This window comes from Papaver somniferum, chromosome 6 (assembly GCF_003573695.1).
Source record: "Papaver somniferum cultivar HN1 chromosome 6, ASM357369v1, whole genome shotgun sequence".
NCBI classification, from domain to species: Eukaryota; Viridiplantae; Streptophyta; class Magnoliopsida; order Ranunculales; family Papaveraceae; genus Papaver; species Papaver somniferum.
Genome location: NC_039363.1, coordinates 43,504,564 through 43,519,492, shown reverse-complemented (window position 1 = coordinate 43,519,492; position 14,929 = coordinate 43,504,564). Strand labels below are relative to the sequence as shown.

The window sequence follows — 14,929 nt, the reverse complement described above, 5'->3', positions numbered from 1 at the left end:
TTTACAATTACCAAACGTTTGATCAGTAAGCTTATGAGTGTTCTCAAACACTTCAGCTGTAGACATTATACCACTACATGCGACCATCCGAAAATGTTTAGCTGTCAATACAACATACTTGCCCAGATTCCTTCTACCTGTAGTAAGGAATAATTGCTGCCAATCAAGACTTGGAAAGAACCTACAATCTCTGGCAAGAATTGAGTCATGCGGCCAGGGCCTGCATTTGTCAGTGGTGTCATTCTTATTCGTCCATAAGTACATGGCTAAGAAATAATTTGCTACAAAATCTGAAGAGATCCAACTTCGATCTCCAAGAATTTTTATATGCATTTGAGTGAAAAACTCATATAATCTGGCATCATCACAAAAAATTCCATTAGCTTCTATAGACCTTCTATGGATTATTCTCACTATCCATTCATATATTCCAGTACAACAGAACACTCGATTCTGATAAGGAAAGTACTTTCGAGAGATAACCAAGCTGAGAATGCCACACATAAAGTAGTAAGAAAAGTACTGTCGGGAAATAAACAAGCCGAGAATGCTACACATAAAGTAGTTCAGAATCGCTGTAGTTTCTAGTTTCTTAACTTGAATTAATCCAGCATAGAGAGCTCCACTGTTATCAGTTAGATAATCTTTAAGCTTTTCCTGCAACCACTTGTGAACTCCATTTCTAACCTCAGTATTAAGATTTATAAGCATCTCTTTGATTCTCACCATTCTTGTGACGAATTCTTTCCAGCCAAAACACCATCCATCGCCACCACAAACCCTACAGCTAGGTACTCCAGATGGCTTAATGAATATCCATACATTACTCATATCACTCATACAACCAGCAATGAACAAAGTGAATGCAAGTTCTGATAAGAAAACCAAGTGACGGAACTCCCTGGGTACTTCCTTCCACACAAGTAGCCGGACCTTACTAACATCTTTCCAGACCATAACAAACAAAAATATATTTGACTTCGCAATTAACAATTTTAAACCATAACCAGGTTCTGGAAACATATTACGAGCAACATTTGCATTGTAATTTTGCATTAAATTCGACCCAGGAATAACAGTCAATCCAGAAGTACGTATACGACTGAAGTAAGAACTGTTTCTAATGTAATAAGAATACCTTTTGATAGATTCAAACAACTTCCCTCGATCAAATAACATTCTAGCAAGAACCAGGATGTCACATAGACATTTTTCACTTCTTGCACACATAAGAAATAACCCACCGGCTCTCATGCTCGTGTACTCCAGTAGATTCTGACTTGAATTTGAAGTTGTTGTAACAAGACCTTCCCTAACTTGTCTCATTTGAGTCAGAAAACTGATGTCTCTAGCCAGCCATTGATCAAGCATTCTCTGTGCAATAACATACTCAATTTTTCTTATCACTTGAAGTATCAAAAGACTCAAGAATATCCAAATAATATTATCTTGTTGTGTTCTTTTATCAGCCAGCTTGCTAGCATCAACACAATCACCATTTTTAACAAACATATTACTAGCATAACAACTGTGCTCACCCTTAACCCCCACGAATACAACTGAATTGATAAACCTTGAAACCAGTTTGTACCCCTGTCGAAGAACAAGCTCATAATTGATTGCAGAATTACCCACAACACAATAAGATACATTTTAATAACTTCAAACTCTCTTCCCCGATCAAATATGACTCGAACAAAATCAAAATTAAGCAATACAACACATTCAGACGTAATTGGAGATATATGTAAGCTGGAAAACACCTTGAATGACTTGAATAGGTAAGAATCAAATTGATTAAGGTTTTCAATAGAGAGAAACTTCCAATCTTCAATTTCCTGAAGTTCATCTTTGAAGTTCAGATTTAACGCACTGTAATCATTTACCTCAGGGGCTCCAGCTCTTTTACTTTGAAATCCACCACCAAATTAGTATCAGGACTGAAAATTTTACCTTCTTGATAGTCCAGAAACGTTGAATTCTCATTGTGTTCCTGAACTTCAACTTCAAAACTAGCTTCATCCCAGAACGAGAATTGTGTTTTGGTAGATCTATAATTACCTTCACCTGCTAGATTTGAATCTGTAGAAATTGAAAAATTGGGGGTGAAATCACTTACTGGTTTAGACTCAATAGGAATTAGTTCCAAATTGACACCGATTTTGGGTGTGAATCCAATTAAGGGTTCCGGCAAGCCTTCATCCACTTTCACTTTGCTCAAACGATCTTGTACAGCCTTCAATTCAGCAGATAAATTCTTAATGCTGGTGATAAGCTGTGGTGATGGATTGTTGTAGTTATCCTTGAATTCCCTAACTAAGTCGTTTTGAATACCCATCAGAGAATCAACCTTCTTAGCTAGTTCATCAAATTCTTTTTGATTCTCCATTATAACCAGGCCACTCAGGAAAGAGGGCTCTGATACCAATTGTAGTGATCTACACTACAAATTAGCACAGAAACATTTCTGAATCTCCAAGGATAGAGATTGGATCGGGGATAACAGAAGTTTCGGAGAGAAAAAATAGTTTTTTCTTAATAATTTTCATACCGACTCCTTACAACAAACACAGCTTATAATGTTGTAAATCAACTCACAAAAAGAATACCTAAGCTACCCTTCAACTAATAAGAAACTACCAAAATAACCAGTTGGTCTAATTGTCATGAGACTAAGGTTCATGACACACAAAGCCTGAAAGATATTATACATTGTGTAATACCTCCTTACGTTTTGAATCATAAATGTAACATGAAATCCGCAGTAGTACCATAAACTTCGAAACATTAATTCTGCAGTGTTACCATAAAGTTGCAGCATGACTATATAGCCTGCAGTAGTACTATTAAGAGGAGAGCAATATCAAGATGTGCTTGTGCAATCGCTATTATCCGTCTACTCAAAGGTTATCTGTCATGATGTTGAGATTATTAGTCCCACATTGTTGGGCAATCTAAGATCCTGCGATTTATAATTTCGTAGGGCCTCTCCACTCCTTGCCAATTGGTTTTGAATTGGATGCCCGCAGACTTTAACATGGTATCAGAGCAGGCTATTTGTGTCGAGTCAAATGACCGCACCTCTACTCCGCGTTACCCGATTTATTGTTCCACGAGTTAGACCCAACGAGGCCCACATTGTTGGGCAATCTAAGATCCTGCGATTTATAATCTCGTAGGGCCTCTCCACTCATTGCCAATTGGTTTTGAGTTGGATGCCCGTATTCTTTAACATGGTATCAGAGCAGGCTATTTGCGACGAGTCATTGACCGCGCCTTTACTCCGCGTCACCCGATTTATTGTCCACGTGTTAGACCCAACGAGGCTACACGTGAGGGGGCGTGTTGAGACTATTAGTCCCACATTGTATGGGTTTCTAAGATCCTGCGGTTTATAATCTCTTAGGGCATCTCCACTCATTGCCAATTGGTTTTGAGTTGGATGGCCTTATTCTTTAACATGGTATCAGAGCAGGCTATTTGTGTCGAGTCAAATGACCGCACCTTTACTCCGCGTTACCCGATTTATTGTTCCACGTGTTAGACCCAACGAGGCTACACGTGAGGGGGCGTGTTGAGATTATTAGTCCCACATTGTATGGGTTTCTAAGATCCCGCGGTTTATAATCCTTTGGGCCTCTCCACTCATTGGCAATTGGTTTTGAGTTGGATGTCCGTATTCTAACATGGTATCAGAGCAGGCTATTTGCGACGAGTCTTTGACCGCGCCTTTACTCCGCGTCACCCGATTTAATTGTCCACGTGTTAGACCCAACGAGGCTACACGTGAGGGGGCGTATTGAGATTATTAGTCCCACAATGTTGGGAAATCTAAGATCCTGCGATTTATAATCTCGTAGGGCCTCTCCACTCATTGCCAATTGGTTTTGAGTTGGATGCCCGTATTCTTTAACATGGTATCAGAGCAGGCTATTTGCGACGAGTCATTGACCGCGCCTTTACTCCGCGTCACCCGATTTATTGTTCCACGTGTTAGACCCGACGAGGCTACACGTGAGGGGGCGTGTTGAGATTATTAGTCCCACATTGTCTGGGTTTCTAAGATCCTGCGGTTTATAATCCTTTGGGCCTCTCCACTCATTGCCAATTGGTTTTGAGTTGGATGTCCGTATTCTAACACATGATTTATAAAGAAATTTCATTTCATCAAAGAAAGAATGTATTTACAAACCCATATATTTACTGATTATGCGAGTTGTTTTAACGAGTTCCCCAGGTTACATTTGCAAATTACAAAATCTTTCAACAATACAATTACATATCTTTGCAGATAAAAGTAACTTGATATGTAATGCTGCAAGAACTGCATGACATTATAATGATAATATCTTCCCTTGGAACAAAGTTGAACCAACCTAGTTGAGTTGTATTTTTGATTGCCATAAAAATCACAATGACAGACTGGTCATCGGAGAAGTAAAATGAAATCAACATTAAACCCAATAAAAAGGGCAAAGCATTACACAATTTTGAGTGAGTGCAAAGCTTGTTTGCTTGCACTAAAAAACGGAAGACAAAAATCACATTAAACTGTTCGTATCTATCTGGTTCGACATTTAACAGCGCTATGATTATCCTAATTCTCGAAAAGCTATTCCATCAATTCATTATGACAATGCGTCAATTAAGCAGCTCATTGTTATTAACTTATAATTAACCAAACAATTTTCATAAATATTAACGACTTGGACACAAGTAGTATTTATAAATTCCACGCTATGAACTATGTTCGCAGCTTTGTGAAATGCAATCTTTAGACAATTACTAGATCACACTCAAACTTCTCTATAGCACCTACTCATACGTCCTTAGTATGAAATACAATGCAGTATGATCATTCTACTTCCTTCTTTTAATGTCTATAAATGATCATTCGCACATCTTCATGTTGTTAAGTGTGTATGCAGGGATGGCAAAAGATGTTACTAACGTTTTATTACAGGATCATCCAACGTATATAACTCATATGACACAAGGGAGGATAATTCACAATGGCCAACACAACTGTACTCTTCCCAAAAAAATTAAATTGACATTCCTATTTGATCTAGTTTCTCATTTCATTTCTAGTTAGAGCTACATCAATTACAAATGAGCTACAGATGAGTATCTAAGGAATAAAAAAGATAATTTTTAACTAGAAGCTACATCCAAGACAGGACTTCACACAAAGCAGTGAGGTAGATAATGGCAGACATGCAAGAAAGAAGTTCTTCCACTTCCACTTTGTCCAAAAATCAAGCCCAAACTGCAAGTATAACCAGAAAAATGTAAACCATGATCCATTAACCCGTCTTTTATGCTAATACAACACTTATCGGTATAAGTGTAGTAGGGTAAAAAATGATCTTGGAGAAAAATGGGAAATTGGATATCCTGGTGAGAATCAAATATAAACAATAAACAAGTGTACTACACGTGAGCACTTTAGATTCGAGAGATCAATCTGTACAATTCTAGCTTAAACCAAAAAATGGTCGTTCCAGTCTTGCTTCGGTCACAAAATGAATGAGAAGGGTTGGTCTTAAGGAGGGATGCAGAGAAGGTGTTGAGATCAGAATGGTGAATTCTGTAAAGTGTAGTTTTTGTGACTTGTATCAATGTTAGAGCATAGCTCGGTTGAACTCACCAAGCGTTGGTATGTCAAGTTTGGTTGTCATATTTTAGTGTGTCAAAACTCATCTAAAGTCGCTTGATTATATACTAGAGTCAACTTCGTTTAGGTTAGACTAGAAATTCAAGGAATGTTGATACATACAAGTATTACTCCGAAGACCTGAAGAAAGTGAAGAAGTGGCGAACTACAACGATGACATCATCCTTCCACTTGAGGTTAATAATATTGACTTTAACGGTTTCATTCCTAATGTATCTTCCAAGTGGTGCTATTGAAAACATAACTGTGAAGCTGTATATACTGTACATATTGTATAATACTCTTGTGATGTGATATGGTCATAATTGTATGATCATAGTATTAGGGAATTAGACTACGAAGTATAACGCTTATCTTTTGAGCTTCAAAGATATGACATCGACATAATCTTGTATATACTGTTATGATTATGTGAATGGGTTATGATGAAGATTTCATCCTAGGAAACAATGTTTTACATTCGTTTAAAGGAAGTACATTCATGAACACGTTTCGTGAATCGAAAGGGAAATCATTAGGCTTATTGGTCCGGATATCCATTGCAAATCTTTGGATGACCAATATGTGTGAGATGGTAGAACCGATCGTAACTATGTTATGTATCTTGGTATAACTAATCACAATGCCTGACTTATGATTTGGTTTGACTGGTTTTTATTAATTGGTCTAACCGATCTTAAGTAATCACCATGACATGGTATGATCGATATTTGTAATTGATGTGACTGATCCAAGTAATTGGTGTAACCAATCCTAGTAATTGGTGTGATATCACAGAATTTTGTGTAATCGATCCTTGTAATTGGTAACTGGTCCTGGTAACTGGTGTGACTGATCACAAGCAATACCATGGAAATATGGAACCCATCCTGGTAACTGATGTAACCGGTCCTAGTAACTTGTGTGCTGATCACAAGTATTTCCATATTAAGGTATAACCGATCCTAGTGATTGGTAGAACCTATTGAACCCATGTATGTGATTTTATATTTGATCAATTACATAATTATCTTGGAATACATGTCAACCAATTCTAAACTTGTTTGGAAGTGTGGTATAACCGATTCCAAGAATGTAAATCCATGTAAATATAAATAAGGATTTACAGTAAAGAGATGTCAACATACTTTAAACACGTACAGTAACTCTTATCATTTATTATTCAAAGATATTCCTTAGTACTCAAGGAGATCATTGATGGTTATTTTCAATGATGTTGTAGTAAGATGGTTCGTTCAAGACTTGTGAAAGCATATTTTTTTTTAGACTTAAATTTTATAAATGATAATAATAAACTCAGATAAAAAGGTGATGTGAATATTGTGGAGAGACTGGGGCTAGGATTCCACCATTGGTCGATATTAGTAATTTAATAAAACAATAATTTCGCAACTCAACATTCAAATTGATTCTAATAGTATTGCCCAGACATGTAGATTTTTAAAAGAATAGATGTTAATCCAAGCATAGAATATCAAAACTCTAAAGCAAGCATATTCTATCAAGAGAAAATACACCTAACTAATCAAAATCATATAATCCATTTTTAATTTAATGCAAAAATCATAATATAATTGCTATAATTAATTTAAAATAAATATATATCACTTTTACCGAAACAACAACTTCCTCCATCGCTCCAAGGATTGGGTTTAGCTCTTCATCATTGAAACACGCTCAAAATTCATTTTTATTGCTCAAAGGTGGTGTACAAATGATGAAATGGGAGAGAAATCAATTATACCGGGTTTGTAACAGTTATAAGTGTTACAAACTGAACTGTTACAGGGAACGATAGAACCTAACTGTTGTTGTCACTGTAGCAAAACGACTGCCTCTGTGGGTCGACGTTCTTCGTGTTCTTCAGCTTCAGCAGCAGAAATGGCAGTTTCCTGAAACTCGATTATTTACGTCTCTGTAGAGTTCTAAACTATCCCAAACTCCCTATATCCCTTATATGATACTTGAAGACCCTTTTTATACTCCACAGCGACAAGAATCTTCCCTCATAATTCCCAAATATCTCCGTAGTAATAACAAATATTTTTCACGGGATAATTTCCTTTTGTTGATTCTTCACGCGTCTGTAGCTGTCGAGTCATCCTTACTTAACCTCTCCATGCTTCTGCAGAGACAAATATCTATTCAAACACGAGCAGCACTCGTTTATCTCGCTGTAATCCCGTGATTGCCATCCGCACACGTACTCCATGTTGTGTTGAAAACCCACGTATTCAACCTACGCTTTTCGAATCTGAAGGACTTACCAGTCCTGTGTGAGTGTAACAGGCTGGTATGAGTCGATTGGAGTGATTGAATCTCGCCACAGCTCCTCCAAATTCAAAACAGAAAACTCCTCAAGTTTTCAAATATTATTTTCCCGCCAAAAGATGTTCTTCACGAGTAAGAAGAAGGTGTGCCCTTATCCAACATTTTGAGTGTCGAATAACCAGTGGGTGCTAATGACAGATATGGGTTACACATAGCCATGGGTTCCCCTTAGCAAAAGTGGGGGGCCGTATAGGAAATGTCTTACGGGGGTGCCCCGAGCAATTTTTCGAGCCGAATTTTCCAAAAATGTTTATTTCCACAGAATACCTACAAACACATAAAACACCATAATAAGTACGAAATCGAGTACCAACAATACAGAAAATTGAGGACAACTTAGACACAAAAATGTGTCTATCAATCATGTGCCGAAATAAATTGAGAATCTTTTAAATAAGGTTTTTGGTTTTATATGGTTTAGTTACCAACAATTAAATGCATATCTCTAGAGAATAAAAATTAGATTTTCTATTGAGAGATTTCAAAAATATTGGACAAGCATTTATTGGAATTAGGAAAACCGAATTTTGCCATTCATTGAAAATCTTGGGGATATTTTCGGTTTTGTAAATTCATTGATGTCCAAACATCCTTGGTCTTTAAATACCTAAGTTTCCATTTCTAGCGAACTATCCTAAGAGCCAGGCAAACTTCATTTCTAGTTGTTTCTGGTGGAGCCGTTTATTCGGAGAGGAAAGTATCCTAATTATGTGAAATCTCTTACGACCGCTCGTTTAAATACTTATGTGGGATCAAGAAGCTCTACGAGTACCGTTGGTGGGAAACTAGATAATTGCAGTGTTATTAGTTTTCGATTGTTTTGATTGACTGACGGTTATTGAAACTTTGGTTGCACTAGTTTGTTTATTCTTGAGAATCTTCTCTTCTGATATAAGATTCATTAAAACTAAATCAAAGTATCGACTGGATCTTTAGAACTGTTGTTAGATCTAAAGACATCTTGTGATAATCCATTGTTAACAAACTCTGTTCTGTGTGTGATTGATCACAAGAGACTCAAGTGGTGTTGTGCAGGTTATTATTGAAGATTAAAGAAGATTTGAAGACGAAGGAGATTTCTTATTAGTTCTCATATCTTTGTGTGTGCACAAACCTTGACCGGCTTGGATCCAACTAGTACCAGATTTATTCGATTGATTAGTTACGTGAGATCAACATCACTTTATAGTTTCTCGTCGAGATCCATACTGATTGATTGCGATCTAAACTTAACCACTTTTGTAGTTATTATATAGATTGATCTAACCAGGCAAAAGAGTTTATTAGATTAAACGGAAGAGCTTTTGCGTATGACTTGAGATATCTTTATCTTGAAAGAATCAATAGACACTACACCAAAACAACCGATTTGGGACCGATATACGTGTTGCAATGAATTTCACCAACACGTATATCCGTTGGAAATATGGCGTAGCAAATTTTTGTGCAACCATATATCCGTTGGTCAAATTAATTTGTGCAACGCATATAAACATTGGTCCACTGGTTTACCAACGTTTTCTGAGCAACGAATTCTTTAATTTATGCAACGTTTACAGTAATTTAGGCAACGTATTACTCTAATTTAAGCAACATTTATATACATTGCAAACCAATTTACAGGTAAAATAAAATAAAATCCGACGATAGTTCCGACGGATTTCTGCACCTTCATACACCATTGTGAATCAACTATAAGACCCAATTTTTCATATGAGTATATGGTTAACAAATAATATTCTTACAATATTCACTCGTCCAACATGGATTACATAACGTATAACTTACACTCTCTACAAGAGATCAGAAATATACATGGTAAATACTTTATTGAACTTGTACAACTTAAGGAGACGGCTAACACATTGTAGGACTTAAAATAATCTCCGGGTAGCAGAGCTGAATTCGAGGGGGATACCTCATTTTGCAAAATTCTTAATAGCACCGGTTAACAGATCAATAAATAACAGTATAAGAAGAACGTGAGATCTTACGAGTTTCAGTTGCATTCTTCCAGTATTCCGACTTATCACCATTTTTGTTGGAGTACCTATGGAAAGTTGTTGTGTTATGAGGATCACTGGAGATTTCCTGTTAGAGAAGAGCATGATATCAGTTTCCCAAAGGAAGAAAACATATGCAAACACAACAGATAAAGAACGCAAGAACCTGAACTTGCATGTGCAGGGAAAGAGTTATAAATCTAGACATGAATAGAAGTATGCATAGATACAAAAATTAGATCATCTCAAGACACATACCACAAAGAAAAATTGGTACGGTATGAGATCTCTATCGATTAATGTGCACACTCCGTATGATGGGCTGCTTAACTACAAGAAATAGCTCACTTACTTTCGGGGGATGCACTTTTTTTTTTTGGGCTGGTGATTTAGTCTCTACTGCAGATAAAAAGGACGTTTAAGCACGTCAGATATAGCACAAAAAGAAAGAGACTTGATACAAATTCAGCAGTTAACATCTCAGGCTAGAAAAAACGTTTTGCATTTTAAAGTGATATGAAAAGAAAAAAAGAAAAAAAATTACTAGTGTCCTTATGAAGCTGGTAGTTCAAGGGTAAAAATCTCAGGACTGGGATTTCCGCTACCTTATGCATGTCCTTAGGGACTTGATAATTCAGCGGCAAAACTCAGAGCGTTGGACCATCCGCGGCTTTTATCAGCATTTTTACAAGAAGGAAAATGCACGGGTGGTGAGTGAGCAACAACCATAAAGCAATATGATCCTATAAAATGACATACTAAATCAATAAAATTACCATTGTTGCAGCTGGAATTACCCCCCTTGGCCTCTCCCGCCAAGTTAAACAAACTTAAGATATTTAGGTGTCCGATGGTATTCAGCAGACTCATGAGTTCCTTCAGCATCGTCATCTCCATAGGAATGTTGTTTCCGTTTGTTTTGCTCGAAATACTATCTTTGCCTGAAATTTCACAAGAAATGTCTCAACATTCAAATCTACAGCATAAACACTTATACAAGTCTTTCAAGAAAACCTTTCACATGAAATAACCACAACCAAATCTTAACTAGGAAAATTCCACTGCAAACTAACTTCATGAATCATGATTGCAACAAATAATCCAACAGAAACTAAAAAACAAATTCACATGATTAGGTACGCATAGATTATGCAAACTTAGGTAATTAACATTGGGTGCTCAGCTTAAAGGTAATTACCATAAGTCTAAACAAGCAGAACTAGCGAAAGATTATTCCCTGTTGTGACGTGAGTTCTCATAGATTAATTAGTTTACAACCTGCACTGGGTAAAAGACATTTGAACTGCAAGAGGGGCATGACGTGATGCTTGCCTATATGAAAACACAGATACAGTGGTAAAATTATATAAACTAAGCATTCCTTTCTCAAAACTTTTTCCATCGATCACGCAAATCAAATTCAGATCTTGCTCTTTTGCTTCTAGCATTTCTCGCAGCTCCGATGTTGCCACATGATTTTTGAGATCATCCTTAATGGCCCATATTTCTTTCGATTGAGCTTCTATCTAGCATGGTCTCCATATCAGAAGCTCTCCGTACAGCTTTACTTCCATGTTGGTGCACTCGAAGAAGATCCAACACCTTCTACGTATTTCCTTATTTTATGCTGATCTTCCCATCAAAACGAGTCTAACCCTTCAACATAATCAGGGAACAAGGTTACTGCGTTATTTTTAGGAGGGTAACAGGGAAAATAACAAGCATCCCCTTCTTCAATACATCATAATAACTATTAATAAGAAAAACATACGATCTGATCTGGTTTGCTTTCTTGAGTATGCAACTAGCGTGGTTCCACATCTGGTCAAAGAAAAGAGTTATGTGCATGAGTAACATTCTTCATAGAACTACAGCTACGATGTCCATAAGAGCTTTCTTATGATAATTACCTAACATACAAGGAAGGTAAGCCATAAATATCATCAACGCAACCTCACAGTCAGTAAAATACCTGAAATTGGCACAAACTTAGGCAAATAGAGTGATGTAGAATCTTGAGATAGTTTTCTAGCGAACCCAAAGACACGGTGGTCAGTGAACATTATATAGTTTTTTAATGATGTATACACTCAAAAGTCCAGCCTGTACGAAATAAAAAGAACAAAAATGAGATTACAAGAGATTAAGAGTACAACTCTTAGTCATGCAAAAGAATACAAAACCCAGATTACAAACTTATGATACAAACTTAGGAGTTTATATGGGAAAACTTACAAATGTTCCAAGCACTGTACTTGTGATAAATAAATATAAGAAGTTCCCAAAAAATTACAACGCGATTTTGGAATTGATGTGAATAAGACTTATGACTTCAATACTTTTAAAGAGCTAATAGTCCCTAATTCGAATCACCCAACTACAAAATCAAAAGACATCAAATAGTCGGTTACTCGTAAAGTCTGAAGGCTTCCAGGCTCTCTAGGTAGAATTCCTCAGTCTTGTTTTTGTAATTATTCTCTTATAATATTCACTTTTTAAGTAACTCCATATCGTTACTCATATTTTACTTGCACTACTCACACTCTTATGTCAATGTAACTAAGTGAAAAAACCCTAGCAGACTCACCTAATGCAAAAATAAATAAAAGGCATTTGATGCAAGAAAATGACCCATCTACAGAACCAAAAGACATCAAATAGTTGGTTACTCCTAAAGTCTGACTCTGAAGGCTCCATACTTCTAAAGAGCTAATAGCCCCTCCCAGCGCTTACCCTCTATGCAAGCACATTCTTGTACGAGCCTTGTTGTTGGCCTATCAAGATCCTCTCTTTCGGCGACATTATATGCATAAACACCACTCAAGATCCTGCAAAATTTTCTTCTCTTTCTGCAAATATGCAAACATAGACAATAATTAAGAGAGTGACATAGCTGAGATTCAATAGAAAACAAACAACCAATTCCAAAACCCAAACAACTCTGTATCGGCAGTAACCAGTGATCTTTTTGAATAAATGTAAATATACCTACTTCTGGAACCCACCCAAATAACTTCAGAAAGAAGGCTTCATGGTAATATTTTACACATCGTCAGTGGGCAACAAAGTTACTCATAGGTTAATATTCAAATGAATACAGTGCAAGGAGGCTTTTCTTCTCCTTTGAAAGACTTAAAAAAAACTTCCTCTTTCTTGCACAGTATTCACGTCATTAACAACACCTTCACCAAAGACCAAACTGTAAAGAAGTGGTCTGTCATCCTGATTAAGCACTTGTTGAAGTACAATAAAATTTAAATTTTTATTTTATACTAAGATAAGCTATCGATGGCGGTGCAACTAAAATTTGTCTGTTAAATTGGAGGTTTCTAGAGAGTTTTTATACTTGTAGCAGAATCTGTAGCAGAAAAGATTGTTCCGATGATTGCAATTTAAAAATGAAACCCACATAAGAATACAACATAAAGAGTGACAGTACTTAATCAAGGAGTGATAGTTTAATTTATACTTACTCCTTCATCTCAAAGTTATCATCAACAACACCATAAACTATCATAAATAATTATAAATCTAGGGCTCCAAAGGATAATTATAAGAAAACCTTAAACCAATTACGAAAAATAATTGTAAATCAGGGGTAATTCTCACAACCTTATCATAATGCAGCAACGACAAACCATTTCATTACCTTGAAGTATCACCATCATAACCACCTCTTCTGCCTAGCCATGGCATCTCTATCTCATAATCAATCCCTTATCTTTTAGAACAAATCAATCTTCACTTACACCTGCACAATTCATACAACCACCATGCTCATTAAAACTCAGTACCCATCTTCTATTTACTCATTTTACACCTTTTACCGTTCCACAACCCGTTCCATAATCTTCAAGGCCACCAGAACTTCTTCTCAAGAACCTGATTACTTCAACATCAACTCAATTCCAGTCAACCACAAACAATTCATGACATCACAACCACAATAAACCTATTTACCCATTTATCTCTATTTTCATCTCAATTTCTATCAAACCCTAGAAGTAGCCCAGTTTTTTGGAATCTGGACTGCCCTCTTTGGCTTAAATCTCTCTTTCGAGAGAGGTTAAATATGTAACCAGCTTAATTATTAATGAATTTCTTTCCTATTAAAAAAAAAATTCAGAATATAATTGGCGAAGATGGAAAACCCTAAGTTATAGAAATCTCAATTGAAATTCGATCTTCAACAACACGATTCGTCATCACCAATCTAATACCAACCCTTTAATCCTACATCCATTAACAACTCGATTTACATCTTAATTCAAACAACCTCGATATCTAAACTGAAAACCCTAACTCAATTTAGAGCAGCATCAACTCCTTCTTCTCCGAGATAAATCAATCACAGAACCACCACCTTCCCCTTCGATTCAATTACTTCATGATTTTTATAAATCATCTACACAAATTCAACTGCTTTACAAAAGTAAACGAATTTTAGGGTTTCAGTTACTGAAATATAGTACTATACTTGGTTTGATTTCTGGAGGAATTTTGATTCATGAGATAGGGTTTTAGAGAAACGGGTTTTGGTTTATCAAATCTTGTGTTTAATTCAGATTTCAGAGATCTCGTTGAGTGAAGAAAAAATGGGGAAGGATAAGTAGTCGATGTATGAAAGAAAAATAATAAGAAAAGGAAAAATAGAAGCGAGGATAATAAAAATTATATGGACATTTAAGCCCTCGACTACTTTGATAAAGTCAAGCGTGTCATGATATCTATTTCCTTTTTCCAATATTAGGATTTAGTGCAACGTATTTCCGAGTGTGCAACGCATATTGACGTTGGAAAGGCTGCAACGTCTATATCACTTTGCACACCCCCTGAATTGAATGTTGCAAAACGGAGGAAATAGTGTAGTGAGAGTTGTTACCAAACATTTTTTCTTTCTTTTACTGTTTGGAATACG

The 14,929-nt window shown here is 36.3% G+C and overlaps 1 long non-coding RNA gene across 2 annotated transcripts; it reads right to left on the bottom strand.

Annotated features, from left to right (window-relative positions):
* Positions 1-9,830: 9,830 nt before the first annotated feature.
* On the bottom strand, positions 9,831-14,604 carry LOC113285612. Of its 2 annotated transcripts, none has more exons than XR_003328791.1 (9): positions 13,661-14,604; positions 12,745-12,860; positions 11,984-12,114; positions 11,783-11,832; positions 11,210-11,667; positions 10,788-10,952; positions 10,617-10,681; positions 10,270-10,410; positions 9,831-10,099 (listed from the first exon to the last, which is right to left on the bottom strand). It is a non-coding gene; the product is annotated as an uncharacterized LOC113285612 (long non-coding RNA). The 2 variants fall into 2 exon arrangements; XR_003328792.1 differs by having other exon boundaries at positions 10,364-10,410.
* Between the last annotated feature and the right edge of the window lie 325 nt (positions 14,605-14,929).